Genomic DNA, 20,541 nt, shown 5'->3' on the forward strand with positions numbered 1-20,541 from the left:
TAGTAAGACCATATTCCTTCTAAATACTGTAGCAAATGCTCAGCTCTGCCATCCATCCATATTTTGGGCTTTACTTTGATGGGTTTTCTTAGCAGAGGCAAACAATTGGTTCTCCTCAGATCAGAATCCACTTTTGCATGGTAGGAGGGAGATATATCACATCAAAAATAGAGACACAAAATGAACTGTGCTGGAGTAATGGTGAAAAATAAAACTAGATGCTGAGGACCTAAAATGGTCTATGAGAGGCAGAATGAGAAAGCTGGTGCTTGGTATAGTAGCAAAGGTGCAAAACAGAGGGATTTGAGGTCTTCTTAGAAGCACTCTAATCTTGCAAAAGTTTTCCATTATTCTCCTGCATACATTAATGGCACAAAGCATAATAAACTGTTACACTTACGGTATAGAAAATGAAGCCGGGTGAATGAGGAACAGGTACAAACACTGATCCCCGGAGTCATTGCTTTGAGGTGACAGTCGTGTAATGTCCTAGTAAGAGTCTCCCTTATCTGGAATGTTAAAATCCAAAATATTCCAAAATTGCCTGCATGGGTAGCTGAGATAGTGACACTTTTGCTTTCTGATTGCTCAGGGTACACACAATTGTTAAAAATATTGTGTATAAAATTACCTTCAGGCTATGTATAAGGTGTATATAAAACATAAATGAATTTCATGTTTAGACTTGGGTCGCATCTCCAAGATATCTAATTATGGATATGCAGATACAGTCTCCCCTCCGTTTTTGCAGACTTGGAGTCTGCGTCCCTCCACAGGCAGCAAAAAGAGGGGGACAAAATAGGGCACGTGTCTGTGGGCTTGAATATTGGCAATTTTCCATTTTTGTGAGGGGGGTATATGGAATGGATGCCCTGTGAAAACGGAGGGGCGACTGCATTCCAAAATCTGAAAAACTCCAACTTCCAAAACACTTCTGGTCTCAAGCATTACAGATAAGGGAGACTCAGCCTGTGGAGCACTTTGGTTCTTCCAAGAAAGAGAATAACTCACCTTTTTGAAGTTCTGTTTCCCAATCCTGAAGAATTGATTCACGCTCTCAAACACAAACACAGTTGCACATATAAATTACAGATGAATCTATTTGCATGCTAATTCATTTATATTCTTTCTAATCTTTTCTTTAGTATAAAATGATTGCATGTTTCATGCATGTTTTTTTCCTGTCTTTACATCATTGTTTCAGCCTTTCTTAAAATACTGCTTTAGCACATGTGTCTTTAATTGCAGTAAAAATTCAATATATTGAAGCTGGTTTGCCATAAAAAAGTGAAAAAGTGTAAGTGTTGCAAGAAAGCAGAAATGACATAATGAAAGTACATCTCCCTTGGAGAGTGTTGGAGTCTCCTTCTTTGGAGGTCTTTAAACAGAGGCTGGAGGGGGTGCTTTGATTGTGATTACCTGCATGGCAGGGGCTTGGACTGGATGGCCCTTGTGGTCTCTTCCAACTCTGCGATTCTATGATATGGACTCAATGGGCATAGGTGATTTTTTTTTTTTTTTAGTTTTGCAGAGATTTTATGTTGAAAATCTGTTTAAAAATTAAATCAAAAATGGATGGAACTGAAAGGACATGGAAGACAGAAGATGTTCACCCATCACTTCTAAGACCTCTCAAGGAGGGCCTGTAATAACTGAAAGTTTGCTGTAGGGGAAGCGGGAGCTCTGAACAACTCAAGACATGAATTCTGCATTTGTGCAAAGTAATGTTGTTACAAGATGCATGCATGTTTATAAATGGATGTAAGAGAAAATTGTGTAAGAATGTGTGCGTGCAAAACTAGAACTCTTTAGGTTTGCAGTTTAATGCATACTTTCTTGACACTCAAAAGGAAAACCAACTGAATTTTTAGTGCAGAGCTGAAAGGAGTTTCTGCTCAATAGCTGAGAACTGGCTATGAAAATATTCTTCTCCTAGGCTGACTCCACATTGCAGAAACAATCCAGATTGACATCACTTTAACTGCCATGGATCAATGCTACGGAATCCTGGGATTTGTAGTTTGTTGTGGCACCAGTGCTTTCCGACAGAGAAGGCTAAATGTCACAAAACTACAGTTCCCAAAATCCCATAGCATTGAGACACGGCAGTTAAAGTGGTGTCAAACTGAATTATTTCTGTAGTGTGGATGTAGCTCTGGTATCTAATATTGCCTTTGACACCCAATGTTAACTTGATTTCAACCGTCAACAGGCAGTTGATATTTTGCAGTAGTCACTGTTAGCATACAAGGAAAGGTTTTGAGGGCTTGGGAATTTGCAAAGCAATATCTACCAATGAAACTTGGGAGGATTTGCTAGCATGCTTACAAATCTGTGCAAACGAAGTTTTTTATCGCCTCTGTGAAGTGAAAACGTGCTCCTGAGCAAAGTCTTCATGGTCAAGCACTGCAGTAGAGAAAATTCAGCAATGGCCCTTCAGTGATTCCTCTCATGGATTGGGTTCCCAGGAAGAGGGCTTGCAGAACACCTGCCCTAAACAATATATTTCAAAGTTGGCAGGTATGCATTAACATACAGGACACGCCGGATCAAAGTTTCTGAATTGGCAACTTTGACTATTGCTTCAAAAAACTTCCCTTCCCAATTGTAATGTTGAACGCGGAGAAGCCATCAGAATTTAAGATTTGGCTGTCTGCCATTGTAACACTAGTTTCCAAGTAAACTTGTAGAGGGCAGGACTGCCTGGGGTGGTGGTAGGGTGGAAATCAATAAATCAACATTTTGCTAAACAAAAGTCACAAGGCTATTGCAGTTATGGTTCCAGACCTAAAGCATTTGCCTCTCTGTCACGCCACACCCACACACAACACCCACACACAGAGAGAGGAGAGAGAGAGAGTAAAGGAGAAGAAAGATATTACAAAAGCTCCCAAGGTGTCAGCGTGGCAGAGTGTTTTCAGTGTTGGATCGTGACTCTGGAGACCAAGTTTCGAAGCCCTGCTTGACCATGGAAAGCACTTTGGAAAGCCACACTTTCTCGCCTCAGAGATGGTAAAGCTCCTCGGAACAAACCTTGCGGGAGGAATCCATTACTTGTTTGTCCTGAGTCAAACCTTATCCTTTCTTTGATAAAATTACCAGCTTGTAGATGAAGGGAATACTGTGTATATAGTATATCTTGATTCAGTAAGGCCTTTGACAAAGTTCCCCATGACATTCTTGCACAACAAGCTTGTAAATGTGGGCTAGACAAAGTAAACTGTTGCATGGATTTGTAATTGGTTGACTGGCCGAATCCAAAGGGTGCTCAACAATGGCTCCTTTTCATCCTGAGAGAAGTGACCAGTGGGGTCCCACAGGTCTGTCCTGGCCCAGTGCTATTCAACATCTTTATTAATGACTTGGAGGACAAAATTGGGAGCATACTTATCAAATTTGCAGATGACACCAAAATTCAAAATGACTTGAACAGACTAGAAAACTGGCCCAAGCTAACAAATGAAATTTGACATGGAGAAATGTAAGGTACGCACGTAGGGTGGAAAAATAAAATGCACAGTATAGAATGGGGGACACCTGGCTGAATGAAACTACGCGTGAAAGGGATCTAGGAGTCCAAGTAGACCATAAGTTGAACATGAGTCAACAGTGTGATGCGGCAGCTAACAAGGTCAATGTGATTTTAGGTGCATCAATAGAAGTATAGTGTCTAGATCAAGGGAAGTAACAGTGCCACTCTATCTGCTTTGGTCAGCCCCCACCTGGAATACTGTGTCCAGTTCTGGGCACCACAATTAAAAAGGACATTAGGAGAACTGGAGTGTGTCCAAAGGAGGGTGACTAAAATGGTGAAAGGTCTGGAAACCATGGCCCTATGAGGAATGACTAAGGGAGCTGGGATGTTAGCCTGGAGAGAGAAGGTTAAGAGGTTGATATGATAGCCCTGTTTAAATATTTGAAGGGATGTCAATATTGAGGAGGGAGCAAGCTTTTTTTGTGCTGCTTCAGAGACTAGAACACAGAAGAATGGATGCAAGCTCCAGGAAAAGAGATTCCACTCAACATTAGGGGAACTTCCTGACAGTAAGGGCTGTTCGAAAGTGGAACACACTCCCTCGGAGTGTAGTGGAATCTCCTTATGGAGGTTTATTTTAAACAGAGGCTTGTGGCCATCTGTGGGTATGCTTTGATGAGAGTTCTGCATGGCAGGTGGTTGGACTGGATGGCCTTGAGGTCTCTTCCAACTCTACAATTCTATGATTCTATGAGTCGGAAACAAAGACAACAACAACACGTCTCCAATAGAAGAAATGTGGCAAGCTACACATAGTTGAACCAGTGTGTGAAAGAGACCTTGTACGCCTTTGAAATAGGAAAGAAGTGGTGAGCGGGAACTTTCGAGTAGATTTAAGTCAACTTCCTCAGATAATCTTAAAAGAAAAAGAAAAGAAGAAAGAAAGAGGAAAGTAGAAAAGGATATAGAAGTATTGGAAAATAGATATATAGTTAATAGAGCTAAGATAACATGTAGAATTAAGAGCAAAAAGGGAAGAATTGGTAAGATGGAAAATAATGTAAGTACAAGAAATCTGATCTATTTAAGAAGAGAATTTTTTGAATACAGTAACAGAAATTCAAAAATGTTGGCCAGATCCACACAAAAGAAGAAAATTGAAATATGATAAAGATGGTTAGAGATAAATCTGGTAAAATATGTAGATTGATGAAGAAAAAATTAAAAAAAAATTTTATAAGGAATTTATAGGAGGCAGGAGAAAATCATTTGGATAAATAGGAATACGTGGAAGAATAACTCAAAAAATTGTTGGAGAGGCTGTCAAGAAGTCGGGTCATATATGCATAGTGGTGGCAAGTAAATATGTACAATATTTTTGGGGGAAAGTGCTATTAGAAATAGAAATGTTATGAACATAAAAATAGATAGAAGACGAGTATTGTTTTGTTTTCATATATAACTCAGAGAAATGGAAAAAAGAGAAAAAAGATTTGGTAACAAATTTGCTCACAGCAGCGAGTAATAATAGCAAGGTGTTGGAAAACGAAAATAGAGTAGAAGTGGAGGATTGTACAAAGAGGTATGGAATAAGCTATTAGATGATAAATTGACATGTAAACCGAAAGCAAAAAAGGACTATGGAAAAGAAATGACTTTGAGGGGATTTGGAAAGCATTCACTGAGAAAGTACTGAGAAAAGAAGAGAGAAGATTACCTCCAGAAGACGAACTGAAATTTTGGATGGATTATAGGATGGAATGGCTCGGGGAACTAGGGGGGCACTGAGGGGTATATAAAATAATGTGTTAAAAGGTAATATATGTAATAGAATGTAGGGAGAATTTGTTTAAGGAAATATTATAAAAAATTAAATAAAAATTAACAAAAATGCGAAAAGAATAAAAATAAATTGTTTTAATTAATTTTAATTTTAAAATATTTAAATTCTTAATATATTATTATATGTGTGTGTGGTGTTTTAAAAAACCTAAGTGACAATGGAGCACCCTCCTTCCTTGGAGTGTAGTGGGTCTCCTTCCCTGGAGGTCTTTAAGCAGAGGCTGGGTGTTGGTTTTGCTTTGACTGGAGTTCCTGCATGGCCAAAGGGGTTGGACTGGTGCCCTTGGGTCTCTTCCTCTAACGCTACTATTTGATGATGCTCTGGCTGTCGAGGGTGGGTGAGGCCACCCCTCAGGAAGCCTCTGCCTCCAGGGGCGCCCTGAGGAGGCCAGCCCTCCGCCTGCCTGCCCTCCCGGGGGCTCTGGCCGAGAAGCAGGCAAGCCCTGGGAGAGGGCAGGCAGCAGCCCCTTTCCCTCGCCTGGGCTCCCTTTCTCTTCCCTCCTCCTCCTCTCTTCTTCCTCAGGGCTGCCACCGGGAGCAAAGGCGGAGGAAAGAAGGCAGGCAGGGGGGTCCCAGGGGAAGGAAGGAAGAAAGGAAGAAGGAAGGAAGGAAGGAAGGAGCCGGGAAGATGCACCTGCGCCTCGCCCAGCCGGCCTCTCCTTCTCGCCCCCAGTAAGTACTTCGCCTTTGCCTCCTCCTCCTCCTTCCTCTTTCTCCTTCTCCTTCTTTCCACCCTGCTCCTTCTCTTTGCTTCTCTTTCTCTTCTCTCTTTTTTCCTCCTCCTCCACCTTCCCTTTTCCATCTTCTCCTCCTTTTCCTCCTCCTTCCTGCCCCTCCTTTCATTCTCCTTTTTTTGTCTCTTTCTACCTCTCTTTTCCTTCATCTTTCGCTCTCCCTGCTTGTTTCTCTCCTTGTTCTCTCTTTTTCCTCCTCTCCTCCTCCCCTCTTTCTCCTTCTTTTCCCCCTGCTCCTTTTCTTCGCTTCTCTTTCTTTCCTTCTTTCTCCCTCTCTTCTCCTTTCTCCTTCCTCTTTTTCCTTCTCTTCTCCCGCCCTGCCCTTTCCTCTCCTTCCTTCCCTTTCTCCTCTCCCTCTCCCTCCTTCCTTCTTTACTACTTCTTTCCATTCTCCGTTCCTCTTCGTTCTTCCCTCTCCTCCTTCTCACTCCTTCCTTTCCTCTCCTCCTCCTCCTCCTCCGGGGTCTTTCCTCACAGGGACACTTCCCAGAGAGAGGAGAGAGAGGGGGGGAGGGGAGGCGGATTCTCTCTCTCTCCCCCCATGTTTCCTCCTCCTTCAGCAGAGGCTCTCAGGAGGCGAGAAGGCGATCCGGGACGATGGGCTCCTGGCTGGAGCGGAGGGGGGTCCGGAGGGGGGCTCCCGTTCCCAGCCATCAGAGGGAGGCTTCTGCTTAAGGTGCGGGCGCCCAGCGCAAGCCAAGGCCAGGTGAGCAGGGGAGGGAGGGGGAGGGAGAGATGCTCTCTCTTGGGGGGTCCCTCTGGGGGAGGAAGAGAGCAGCCCCCTGGCGCCCTAGCCCAGGGCCTCCCTCCCTCCCTGCCTCCTCCTGGGGAGCCCAGTCACTCCGGAGGGTCCAGAGGGGCTCCCACCCAGTGCTCCTGCCTTCCATACTTTGCCAAGAAACCACCCTCCCTTGGTCTTTTGAGATTTCTCCCAACTCTGGGTTGGGGTCTCCTTCCTCGGAGGTCTTAAGCAAGGCCGGATGGCCATCTGTCAGGGCTCTTTGACTGGGAGTTCCTGCATGGCCAAAGGGGTTGGACTGGATGGCCCTGGGTCTCTTCCGACTCTACGATTCTATATTCTTTGATTCTTAGCCAACATTAGACATTCAGATCAAGGGAAGTAATAGTGCAGGCACGTAGCCAAGGGGGGTTCTTGGGGTCCGGACCCCCCCCTTCCATTACAAAATGAATGGTGTGTGCTGCTGTGTGCCGTGCCCAAGCCCCCCCCCTTCCTAAAATCCTAGCTATGTCCCTGAATAGTGCCCCTCTATTCTGCTCTGGGTCAGGCCCCACCTGGATATTGTGTCCAGTTCTGGGCACCACAATTCAAAAAAGACATTGAGAAAACTGGAGCGTGTCCAAGAGAGCAACTAAAACGGTGAAGGGTCTGGAAACCATGCCCTATGAGGAACTGGGGATGTTTAGCCTGGAGAAGAGATGGTTAAGAGGTGTGATGATAGCCCTGTTTAAATACTTGAAGGGATGTCATATTGAGGAGGGAGCCAGCTTGTATCTGTTGCTCCAGAGAATAGGATCCAGAGCAATGGATGCAAGCTCCAGGAAAGAGATTCCACCTCAACATTAGAGGAGGAACGTTCTGACAGTAAGGGCTGTTTGACAGTATACTACGCTCCCTGAGAGTGTAGTGGAGTAGAGTCTCTTTTTGGAGGTGTTTCAACAGAGGCTGGATGGCCATCTGTCAGAAGTGCTTTGGTTCTGTATTCCTGCATAGCAGAATGGGGTTGGATTAGATAGCCCTTGCTATATCTTCCAACTACAATTCTGTTATTCTATACATCACATAAAAGGCTCTCTTCTGCTTCAGTTAGTTTAGCATAGGGTTACCCTCAGCAACCCTCGCCTTCTGCTAGAGAAGGCAGGCTTTACTGCATGAAAAGCATGACGGCCGGTGATGCTTTGATATTGCAGAGTAAATGTCCTGCGAATACTTTGTTTTGTGAAGTCGAAGTTTTCATGACCGCATCCATATTGTTGTGGGGTTTATTGGGCTCTGCGGTCATGTTCTAGAAAAGTTTATTCCTGGGGGGTGGACTGGATGGCCCTTGTGGTCTCTTCCAACTCTACGATTCTATGATTCTGTGATGTTTTGCCAGCATCTGTGGCTGGCATCTTCAGAAAATGCTGGCATGGAAGACCCACCTCTTCCATGTCAGCTTTTCTGAAGATGCCAGCCACAGATGCTGGCAAAATGTCAGGAATAAACTCTTCTAGAACATGGCCACATAGCCCCCAGAAACCCACAGCAAACTAAGAATACTTGTTGTTGTGTCTCAAGTCACCTGTTGACTTACAGACTTTATACAGTGTTCACAGGCAAGGAACATTCTTCTGGATATAGCCTTTGCTCTTGTTGGTGTGCCTCCCATTGTTTCCAACTTGTGACAGCCCTAATGTGGAACCATGAAGTTTTCTTGGCAGGATTTGTTCAGAGGAGATTTGCCATTGCCTTTCCCCGAGGAGGCTGAGAGAATGTCACCCAGTGGCTTTCATGGCCAAGTTGGGAATCAAACCTTGGTTTCGAATGTTGTAGCCCAGCAACATCCACCCCACTGGGTCCTCTGAATATAGCCTACATCTATATTGGTTCTAACCAAGCTAGACTTTGCTTAACTTCCACCAGACAGGATCTGGTGCCTTCAGATATTTCTCACTTTGTGGACAGTGGGTCTCCAAATGCTCCATGGCCTGGGTCTCCTTCCTTTCTTTAAGGAAGGAGTCACTTCCGAAGTCACACAGGTGACTTCACAATTTCAGTAACATCCACGCGTGTGTTTGTGAACATGTGCTGTCATTTGACTCAGACGGATGTAGTTCCTTTACCATACAGTACCGTGGAGAAGAGGATGCACGAAGACCCACCTTTTCCTGTCAATGTACGAACAAGATCGTTGTTTTCCGGAAACAGGGATTAGGACAGTGATTACTAATCCTATTTACTGATAGTAATGTGGGTGAGAAAAGTTGTTCCCATTGCTCCGATGGAGACGTGAGGTTATGAGGTGGAATGTGTGCAACGTCAAGGTTAGCTTGGTTCCTGTAGGTTCATCACTTAATTTTGTCAGGAATAGCAAATGTACACAACTCTTGCCCCCACGCTGTTTTGGACTTCACCTCCCAGAAGCCTCAGCCACCTTGGCCAATGGTTTGGGATTCTGAAGTCCAAAACACCTGGAAGAGTTTGGACATCACTGTCATTGAATCATAGAGTTGGAAAGGGACCTTGTGGGCAACCTAGTCCAACCCGCTCTTCAGTGCAGGATCGCCAACTAGAGCATCCCCAGCAGGTAGCTGTCCAACAGAGACATGCAGAGAAGAAGACCCCACCTAGAAGGAGTCTAGGCTGTTGGCTCCATTGCTGAACTGCTCTTATTGTCAAGACGTTTCTCCTTAGAGTCCATTGAAATCTACTCTTCTGTCTAATTGCTCAGCACAGAATGTAACTCAGTTGCGTGTGTGAGCTGTCTGGACTGTATCTGCTGATGTTTGGGGGGGACATGGAAATATTATTTTCTGTCATTAATCTTCGATGGCTCATTCAGACATGCAAGTCACCCTTTCGGCAAAGAGCTTGTATGAACTGTACGTACGCTCCTGATTGAATTTTGAATTTAAGCCCATTGCTTTCAAAGCCTACAGAAGCTTCAGATCTTTCAAGTACCCAGTGGTACTTGTCTCTGTTCTTGTTGGTTGTGGATTAGTTAAAAAGAAATAGCTTTTTAAACTTGTTGGAGTATAGCGTTGCATTTCGGTCTGGAAAATACAAAAAAGAAAGATTGTTTTGCTGCTCTGCTGGTCCTAAGCAGTGACAGTTCCACCGAAATGCAACCATTTTCCCTTTCCCACAGATTGAAAAGGATGCTTTTTTTGTTTATTTTGTCCCCAAAACCATCAAAAGAAATTTGCAGAGATTAGTTCATTGTTCACTGTGAAAAAGCCCTCCAAACTGTTGTGCGGGATTTTGGCCTTTGTTTGCTGGGCTTGTTTTTCTTGTTTACTTCAGTGGTTTTTGTTTTGTTTTTGCTTATTGAAATATGGGAAACAAGGGCTGTGGATTTGAAAGTATGGAGTGTGCAGTCTGAAGGAAAAAACACACTCACTTGAATTGGCTTGAGAGAGAATTCGTTACTCAGAGAGGGAGAGGTGGGGGGAGATGTAGTGAAATGTGAGCAAGGGATTTGAAGGATAACTGAGAGCCAACAGCAAAGTATTCAGATGTAATATGATGTTACAGATGTCTGTGATGATATTCTGATATAAATCATATTCTGATGTAAATCAAGTTTGATCAGTAGATGTCTCTCCCCCCACCCACCCCCCAAGCTTTGTAGGTGGTCTTTTTAGGGGCTTGACAGTTCGGCCTGGGCCCAAACTAGGGGTGTATGGGGGCTGCGCATTTACATGCTCAGCAACCCTACCGCACACCCGGGTGCCATCTTGGCATGTCCCCATACAGACGGGGCGTGCCACAATGACGTCCATGTGACGCAGTGCCCAAACAGTGCTGTGCCGTGCAGACATCATCATGGAGCACAAGCACACCATTGGAGCCCCACATGCGGCCTAAAAAGAACCTGCTAGGAGTGGGTTCTTTTTAGGCCTCTAGGAGGCCGTGGTGTTTGGTTGCTGCAGCTTCCATCTGGGGCAGAAAGGGGCGGTGTCTCACCACTCCTTTCTGCCCATCTGTCCAGCCCCCTATTTGTCTAGTAGTAGTTTGAGCATTGGACTATGATTCTGCTTGGTCTGGAAACCCACTAAGTAATCTTAGGCAAGGCACACACTCTCAGCCACAAAGGATGGCAATGGGAAACCCTTTCTGAAGAAACTTGCCAAGAAAACCCCATGATAGGTTCACCTTTTGGTTACCATAAATTGGAAACAACTTGAAGGCACACAACAGCAGCAACGACTGAAAACTCTCCCCCCCCCTTTTTTTTACACAATTAATGATAGGATAAATAAATATTGCTTAGAGCCCACTGAAATGTACTGGTTGGCCTTGAGCAAATCGGTCCTTTTTAGCCTAGCCTACGTGTTGCATGTACAACAAGAAAACAAAATCTTCTTCAGGACAAGACTAACTTTCCTGAAAGCTGAATGTATTATTTTCAAACTGAAGATACCATTAACAGCCTAAGAGCTTTGTGTGTTAGCTTGCAAATGCCATCACTGTTTACGCTAAACCAATTCTTTGAAGGTTTCTGGCCAGTGAGACAATTGTCTCATTTGATATACGATTTGATTCTGATCCCACTCCCGTAGCTATGAAATTTATACATTTAGACCTGAGGCTTGAATATTGTACTCTGTAAATGCATCTGAGGAAAGAGATTGCAATTCATGAGAGTTCATGCAGAAATAAATTAGTTAAAGTTGCCCAAAGACTCTCCTTGCCCCTACATGAATAATTCTTTTCATAGTGAAACCAACTTAACTTGGCTGTCTCTTTGCACATAGCTTCTTTATCTGTTTATACATGGGACTACTGCAACTACATATAGAGCAGTAGAGCAGCAGAGCTGTGTGTGTGTGTGTGTGTGTGTGTGTGTGTGTGAATGTGAGAAACCTGTGAGAGTTATACTCATAGAATCATAGAATCATAGAATCGTAGAGTTGGACGAGACCACAAGGGCCATCCAGTTCAACCCCATTCTGCCATGCAGGAATTCTCAATCAAAGCATCCCCGATGTATGGCCATCCAACCTCTGTTTGAAGACATCCAAAGAAGGAGACTTCACGACACTCCGTGGAACAGCTCTTACTGTCAGGAAGTTCCTCCTAATTTTGAGGTGGAATCTCTCTTCCTGGAGCTTGCATCCATTGTTTTGGGCCCTAGTCCTGGAGCAGCAGAAAACAAGCTTGCTCCCTCCTCAATATGACATCCCTTCAAATACTTAAACAGGGCTATCACATCACCTCTTAACCATCTCTTCTCCAGGCTAAACATCACCAGCTCCCTAAGTCATTCCTCATAGGGCTTCATGGTTTCCAGGCCCTTCACCATTTTTGTCGCCCTCCTTTGGATACACTCTATTTTCATGCAGTTGAAGGGATCTGAATTCTCCCCTCTCTGCATCTTACTTCCCTGAAGTTAGTTGTCCAAACTCATTTTGCTTCGAAATTTTGCTCTGATACTGACTGTGAGACTGGCAGGTGGAATGGGGATCTCAAGTAAGGACTGGAGGAGGATAGTGGGGGAAAATCACGATGATATTGAAATCATAATTCCAGGTAGAATCTGGGTTGAATCTTTGTTATTCACATGTATTTCAAATGTGTCCAATTTAGGTGTTCTTTTGTGTGGGGGAGCGACTTGGGATTATCGATGTTGGATTTTCCCCCAAGCTTTCCTAAAAGATTCATATTGTCGACTGTGAATAACCGATGCAAATAGACCTAGGATAAAACTCTGCATGTCTTGAATGGGTTTCTATACATTGGCATCATCGACTCCATCTTTATTTGCATGCTGTCATGTGTGAGCAGCAGAACTCACAGAGATGTGCAGAGATGTGGTTCCAGAGTGTGAAGAACAAACCCGGAATGTGCAATTGGGGGCAGACCTTGCTTTATAAAAATGAGTCTACCACTGACCCATACAGTTTAAGTCTACCTTTTAGGAATATTGATGTCCTAATTACATACCAGTGCCACTAAAGTGAGAAAGGTTGTGAATTTTGGGTTTTTGCATACATGTGTATAAAAAGAAGAAGAAAGAAACAGGAGATATTTGCTAACTTTTCACCAGTTTTCTAGGTGAATCTAGTTCACCTTGTCAACTTTAATCAAAAGAACAGTTAAACACTCCTTCTTCTTCGTTCTGAAAAACTGATTTGGATCGGCTGAACATGCCACAGACCTTATGCAGCATCTTGCAGCTTACTCTCCCACAGAATTGATTTTTCCCTCCTCAATTTGTCTGTTAAGACCCAGCAGCTGACCTGCAAATCGTATAAAGGGAGCTAGGGAAGGGAAGGCAGCATTAGGTTGATTAGGGCAAAGAAATGTGGTGAAGAGGAACAAAAGACTGACTTATATGGTAAACCGAATGACTGGAGGAATTCATCTGTGTGTTGTGTTCACTTCTGTGCATTCCTAAATGGCCTGGCTAAATGGCAAGCATCATAATTGTTCCAAAAAAGAGGCAACTGACATTCTGGAAAAGAGGATGAAGGTGGATAAGATGCAGTTCAGAAGAGCAGAACTGTGGTGGGCAGATTTGGTTTCTTTTCTAGGACTGTGCGCTGAAGATAACATTTGGTGTGCCAAGACAGGGCCCAATTCAGTTTGGATTGATTGGAAAGGTAAAGGCTTTGATTTGGATCTGGATCCGAACCCAGCTTCAGAAAAACTGAAATGTTGTATGCCTCTCTAATGTATATAATGGGGGAAGCCATCAAATGGTGTACCTATTTTTGCTTTTTAAGAAAATTGTGTGGAATTTCCAGGCATGGTAGCGTCTTTTAAGCAGCTGAACCCTGCCACGTGTTAGAGGTGTAAAACTTCTTCTGCAAGTCTTTTTGTTTTGATCACAAAAAAAAAGGCAACTGTGTATAAGTCTTTATTTTGGGGGCCGAATTGTTCAGGTGTTTGAAGATATAATTGCCGCTTTTAACTGGGTAAATTCTACCAAATTTCAGACTGGAATGTTGCCTTTGCACTCCTATGGCATAACCCTACTGTCATAGGCATCTCAGTGGTGGCAGGAGAAAAAAGACCATCAGCCCAGCCGAGGAAGTAAGATAAAGTCATCATCATGGGAAGAACGATTAAGCAATCACACATGCAGCTGTCCACAGCAATGTGGCCCTGAGGATGTACCTGAAAGCCAGGCATTGGTGAAATATATTGCTCAGAGCCAGCGGTGTTCTCCTTTCAATGACAATGATGACTCTTTCCATGCTTCTGCTGCATGACTTGAAAAAATCCAACTACTAGCAAATGGACCTACACTCAGGTAGTGCACCATCAGGATTCCAGCCTCAAGTAGGGGATTTTGTGCAAGAGGAGGCATTAAAACTGAGCAGGGAATTTCAAAAAGGGTTTGCTTAGCTCCTTTTGATTTTTGCTTTTATTTTTTTGCATGGGGGGTAATGATGCTTTTAGAGATATAACATAAAAAGATTATTTTGTTTTGTTTTGTTTTGTTGTGTGCCTTCAAGCTGTTTCTGACTTATGGTGACCCTAAGGTGATCCTATCATGGGGTTTTCTTGGCAAGATTTGTTCAGAGGAGATTTGCCATTGCCTTCCCCGGATGTTGAGAGAGTGTGACTTGCCCAAGTTCAGCCAGTGGGTTTACATGGCTGAGCTGGGAATTGACCCCTGGTCTCCAAAGTCACTGTCCAGCACTCAGGTATGCTGGCTGTCTTTCTTAAAAATCAGTTGGGGGAAAGTTTGTGCAAAGGACACTAACTTTACAGTTTGGGGTGTTTAAAATGGATTTAGATCTTGTTGTCAGTTTTCTGTGTTCTTAAGACACAGTATGTGACTGCAAGCCTGTGCAGACCAACATTTTGTGCCAGCCTGCAGGCGAACTAGAGCAGCACTAGGGCTGAGCATTTACATGCTTAAGACCCGGGCACCATCTTGGCATCATGGTGCATGCCATTATGACGTCGCTTGTGCGCAGCGCTGAAACAGCCCTCGCCTGAGGGGCGTCATAATGCTGTGCCATGGTGCCTATGATGCCCCTTCTATGGTACAAAAAGGAGCCACTTTTGGGGGCTTCTTTTTGCACTGGATTGAGGGCGTTGGCATGCAGTTGCCACATCCCATCCCAGGGCTTCCAGGGCCAGCATAGAGCCACCCCTTCCTGGGCTGTCTGTACAGCCCCTGTGTTCCTTAAATTCAAGTATATAGCCAAGTTAGTCTGGAAATTTAGTATGTAAAGGGATCTAGTAGCACCTTTGAGAGTAACTTAAAGAGAGAACTAAAGCCATGCTTGGTATAACTGTTAAACTTCACTTACTTGTAAAATCCTAACAGCAAGTCACCCCCAGTACTCTTTCTGGCAGAGAAAGGGAGTGTACTCTGTGTTTTGTTTTGGGCTTAAGAAGGCCAGTTCATCACTGATGAAAATTTTGGAGGCATCCTTGAAATAGAGATGAACAAGAAGAAGCAAAATAGTAGCGATATTGCTATAATCCCCATGCCATTTGTTCCTTGCTTTCACCGTACATTTTCTCCTAGCTGGATCTTTCTGAGTTGCCCCATTAGGTTTTCCCCCTTCTTTTAAAATGTTGTTTATGTTTATCTTTTCCTCACTGGTAGTTTTATGTTTACTTACTTATAAATATATTAGAACAAATTTGGACAAATTCTTAAGAGTTGGGCAAGGGACTGAGTTGGAGTGGGGCATGTGTGATATGGAGAATCATATTTCCTGGAGGCTTCTGAGAGTGTGATTTTCTCTAAATGCACGTAGCTGATACATGTCTTGTTGTGAAGGAAAAAAGTGGAAAATATTGTTTCTACCATTGTAGTGAATGTGAAGAGTGGGGTGGTTTTAAAAGTGTGATGGGCCAAGAATCACTGGCCCAGTGGTCATCTTTTGCCAATCCCGGCATAAAAATAAGCAGTTGAGACTTTGGGTGGTGAATCAGAGAGATAGACAAACAAAGGCAAACAAGAAGGAAGAGTGTTATGTAGACATTATAGTATGTATACTCAAGATCCCATGCAGCATATAGGAGGTATGCACTATATGGGTAGAGGAGCTATTAATATTGTCTGGTCTGATAGGCTAATAGAATCTGAAGGGCTTTGGATGATTTTATTGATGGTACAACCTATGCTTCTGTAGGAGCTCATGCTTACCGTCTTCAAAGAAATCTTTGGCATAACCTGAGAAGAGTAGAGCAAAATAGCTAGAACATAGCTGGAGGGAAACTCATGGGGAGTCCTTCCAAACATAAGCTAGAGCACATTGTTATTGAGATACTTTGAGGTGGTGATGTTGACAAAGAAAATTCTTTTTCCTGCTGAAAGAGCCAAAGAAACTAGTCATGCACTTCAAATTTTTGATGTTTTTGATTTGGAAGACATTGTATTATGTTGTTGATTGTTTTTGACCATAGTCACGTTAGTTAATGATGGCATGTTCTAAATTACCTCTATCTTGCTGGGCTCAAGCCCATTCTTTCCTGGCAACACATGTTATGTTTGCCACTTGCCCCCTTGGTGTTACATTTTCCTAAGGCTTAGTTTGGTATTCCTCTGTCTTCAGTGGTGAACAACTGTAGCTTAGAATTATGCTGCTATATCACTGGTTCTTTCTTCTATAGTCTCACATAGTTTACCTGGAGAAGGCTTTCACAGATGAGGAAAAGAAGGAAGAGATCCCAGATTGCAGGCATCTGTCACAGCCTGCTAGTGGCTGCTAGCCCTGCTTTGGAACTAAAAATGCTGATAGTCCTGCCTTAGAAGCAGAAGCTGGACAATTCCATGCAGACACCAAATTGTACCCATTTGAATGTTAGATATTGAGCCAGCAGCAACAAAGGAGCATAAATACCCTAAAATCCCTCTGATCTTGGAAGTTAGGCAGGGTCAGCCCATGAATACCAGGTGCTGTAGGCTATAATTCAGAGCAAAGATCTGGCAAAACCACCTTTGAGTATTCCTGGCCTAATAAAAACCCTATTAAATTCATGGGGGTGCCAAAAGTCGACAGGTGACTTGAAGTCACACACACACACCAAAGAAGGAGGGTGTATCTTTGTGTGCTTTAAAAATGAAACATGAGCTAATTAGGTGAGCTGTGCTGTGCTGAACTACAACTGGCTATAAATTAACACAACCAAGACGGTCTCTTTGTTGAAAGATAATAGACCTGCTATCTTGGATTGCTTCTTGGATTGTTCTCCTTGGTTGATTCCCTGCTTGGCACTGGACCTTTCTTGGACCCTTCATGCTCAGACTCTGGATTGCCTTGACTATGCTTCTGCTCTTTCAGCTTTCTGCATTTGACCCTGTTGTAGCATGGTTTAGCCTTTCCTTGCCCTCTTGAACTACAGTTGTACTCTCCAGGGTTCTTGGCATTCTGAAACAGGACAGTCTGGTCTAGTTTTCTCTGAAACCTTCAGATACAGATGAGATGCCCATACCAAGGTGTAGCCATTTACAGTGGCAAAATGCTGCAGAAATTGTTGTCAATTTGCTCAACTTCATATAGTTTTACATATCAGAAGCATTGCTGACATCATTAGCAATGAATACTTGTACTCTGGAGAGATAAGACAGGATATCATCACTGGATAATGGCTTCTTCTGAGTGCTTGGTTTAATGGCCTGGCATTTATAGAGAGTCTTAATTTGCCCTCTTTAATTCAAGTATCCTGATTATGCAGGGATTTTTGCTTTTCTGCAAGCTGCCCTTGCTCTCTATCAAAACTGCAGTCTTCCATGAAAACATTGTCATAGTCATCCAGGATAAAGCCCATGGGTCTAGGATTTCGGAAGATCCTGTAAATTACAGTTATTTTTAAAATGCCACACTCAAATCTAGTCCATTAGTGGGATGACTCCATTACCTGAAAGGAGGGGTTGGCTCCTTTCTTTCTCTACTACAAATACTTTGTTGTTTGGAGGATTTGCGAGTTCCTGACTGCATTTCCCTGCTGTCTGCCTGATGTTCTTACTGTAGATCATGAAGGAGTGGTTGGTTGCTTTGCTTACTTCATACTGAGAAAATGGCATTGCATGATGTTCCACTATTTAGCTGAGATCTTAAAGATCTCTGCCCCAGTATCATTATTGCAAATAATGATGTAGCTAGTAATGCAAATAATGATGCAACTCAGAGAGACTTTTGTGAGTTGGAGACTTTCTAGCCAAGCATATACATGACTAGCCAAATGTTGCTTGTCCTGCTGCCTGCCACCACAGCAGCTAAAGCCCACAGTCATTTCAGGAGTTTGATTCACTTTGTCCTGCTTTGACTTGGTTACTGCTTTCTCCCCAACTAGCTAGAATGAGGGTAAATCTTAGGGGCATCTAATAAAGGATGTAAAAGATGAAGCAAAGAAAAATGATGCCAAAGAACTTACAAAATTCCAGCAGGCATAACTCGGTTCACACTAAAGGCTAGATGGATGAGCAGGAAACTATGGTAAATGGTGGCTGTGCAATGTGTGTGGGAGGCAACCAGGCACAGGCAGGGCTAAGAAAATGCACACATGTCAAAAATGATAAAAAGGCAAAGCAAAGAAAATGGCAACTACAGTAGCAGTGATTATAGCCTTTAACTTTTGTGTGATGACTTTGCCTGATTTTAACCCAGAAAACCTGGCAAACATACACAAATGTCTTATTAAAATACTGTACTTCAAAGCTTGATTTCTCCCAGTGTTCCTTTGAGGGGAAATGACAACGACTTGCCACCATCACTGTTTTCCTGTCCACTATTCAAAAAGGCCAGAAGCAGTGCCATGGCAGAGAAATTAGATGTATTTCAACAGAAGTATGGTGTCTAGATCAAGGGAAGTAATACTGCCACCCTATTCTGCCTCACCTGAAATACTGCATCCAGTTCTGGGCACCACAGTTCAAAAAGGATGTTGAGAAGTTGGAGTGTGGGCAACCAAAATGGTGAAAGGTCTGGAAACCATGTCCTGTGAGGAGCGACTTAGGGAGACAGATATGTTTAGTCTGGAGAAGAGATGGTTAAGAAGGGATATGATAGCTCTGTTTAAGTATTTGAAGGGGTGTCATGTTAAGGATGGCGCAAACTTGTTTTCTGTTGCTTCAGACAGAGAATAGGACCTACAGGAAGAGATTTTCCACCTCAACGTTAGGAAGAACTTCATGATAGTGTTCAAAAGTGGAACACATTCGCTCGGAGGGTGGTGGAATCTGTTTCTTCGGAAGTTTTTAAACAGAGGCTGGATGGCCATCTGTTAGGGGTGCTTTGATTGTGAATTCCTGCGTGGCAGAAGGGGGATGGAGTGGATGGTCCTCGAAATCTATGATTCTGTGATTCTGATCTCTGTCCCACTTGTTTCATCACTACCAGCTCCCTAGTGAACCAGGGTTTTTGCTTGGTTCCACTCCCTGGGAGGGGATGTTTAGGAGCAATCACATCCACTACTGTGGTCATATCCCTGTTCCAGAGGACAGTGAGGGCTTCAACAGGATCACTTGCCAAGGCAACAGAAACCTCCCCAAGAGATATTAGTAATCTGTCTCCATCCATAATCTTCTTGGTGTGGGCTATCTTAATTAGTCCTGCAGAGGCTGTGAGTCCCAGTTAGCCTAAACCCCACTAGGTAATGATCTCTCCATGACAGAGTCACTATAGAAGCTCCTCCATACCCAGATCATCACCACTCAGCACAGATGCCATGTCCAAAGTGGATCTTGTAGGATAGGTGGCATCAGATACTACTTGGGAGAAACCTATGGTTGTGTCATGGAGGATATGGAGTCCTGAGCTGTTGCTGACAGTGTGGTCTCAGGTCTCAGCACAGATGTTGAAATCCTGCAGCACACCAAGCAGTGAGGAGTGGGGACTAATTTGGATTTCTCACTGGCCTTATTTGGATTTCTCCTGTTCTCTGTTTCTCTAGCAAAACCATGAAAAGTGCTGTGTGAAGATAAGTGAGTGAGCAAAGTCTCCTTTCTCATATGTACTGGCTTCAGCCCTGGTGAAACAGCACAGTCTTCATAGCCTGTGCTTATTTATTCAGGAGTATTCTTTGTTAATGCCCAAATAAATAAGGAATGTCAACACATTAATTGTACTGTACACCCAGGGTCTTAAATTTAATTCTGTCCAGTACAAAACATTTGTTAAAATATTGTCTCTGTGTTCTTCACCTTTGTAGTACTGACTGTGTCTGATGAATGATAAGAATTTAACTCATATATAGCTCTGGCTCCTTTTTCCTGCTTTAGGCTTGACCCCTTGTTTTAAAAGGATATATATTTTATCCACAGCTTCTCTGGTGCTGTTGTTCCCTGATGCAGGCATTTTGAAAATTCTGGTAAATGTTTTCTCCGAGCCTCTGATCTGTTACTCAGAGTTCTCTCCAGGCAGATTTCTGATTTTTGTGATAATACCGCACCTGGGTTGCACTTTTGTGGTGCTAGAGAGAAGAAAAATAGTAAATTTGTCTGAACTATGGCAAAGTGGAACAGAAGTGCCACACCTAGTAGCACTGTCCATGGGGTATTCCCACATTTTTCTTACCGTTCTTCTCTGCTCCCTCCTCCTCTCTGGCCTTGGAAATCCTCATCCAGCTTGGAAGTAACACAATAACAACATTTTCTATGATGTGTTACTTTTGAGATAACAAGGCCACAATAAAAAATCTTTGAGAAGTAATATAACAACTTTATTTATTTATATGCAGTAACATTTACTTATTACTGCAAAAAAACACTAAATTGAAGTGTAATTGTTTCTGAGATTTGAGGAGGGTTTATTATTATTATTATTATTATTATTATTATTATTATTATTATTATTATT

At 43.2% G+C, this 20,541-nt stretch overlaps 1 protein-coding gene across 2 annotated transcripts in view; it reads left to right on the plus strand.

The window, feature by feature from the left end:
- The first annotated feature begins 5,922 nt into the window (after positions 1-5,922).
- TRPC4 (transient receptor potential cation channel subfamily C member 4) overlaps positions 5,923-20,541 on the plus strand; it is a 191,772-nt gene continuing 177,153 nt past the window's right edge. Inside the window, exon 1 of one of the 2 annotated variants that reach the window (XM_042455802.1) lies at positions 5,923-5,989. The gene's annotated coding sequence lies outside the window, so the exon portion shown is untranslated. Of the gene's footprint in view, positions 5,990-6,627; positions 6,758-20,541 lie in introns of those variants that run through there. The other variant, XM_042455803.1, reaches the window with a different exon arrangement.

Source organism: Sceloporus undulatus, chromosome 2, assembly GCF_019175285.1.
Source record: "Sceloporus undulatus isolate JIND9_A2432 ecotype Alabama chromosome 2, SceUnd_v1.1, whole genome shotgun sequence".
NCBI classification, from domain to species: Eukaryota; Metazoa; Chordata; class Lepidosauria; order Squamata; family Phrynosomatidae; genus Sceloporus; species Sceloporus undulatus.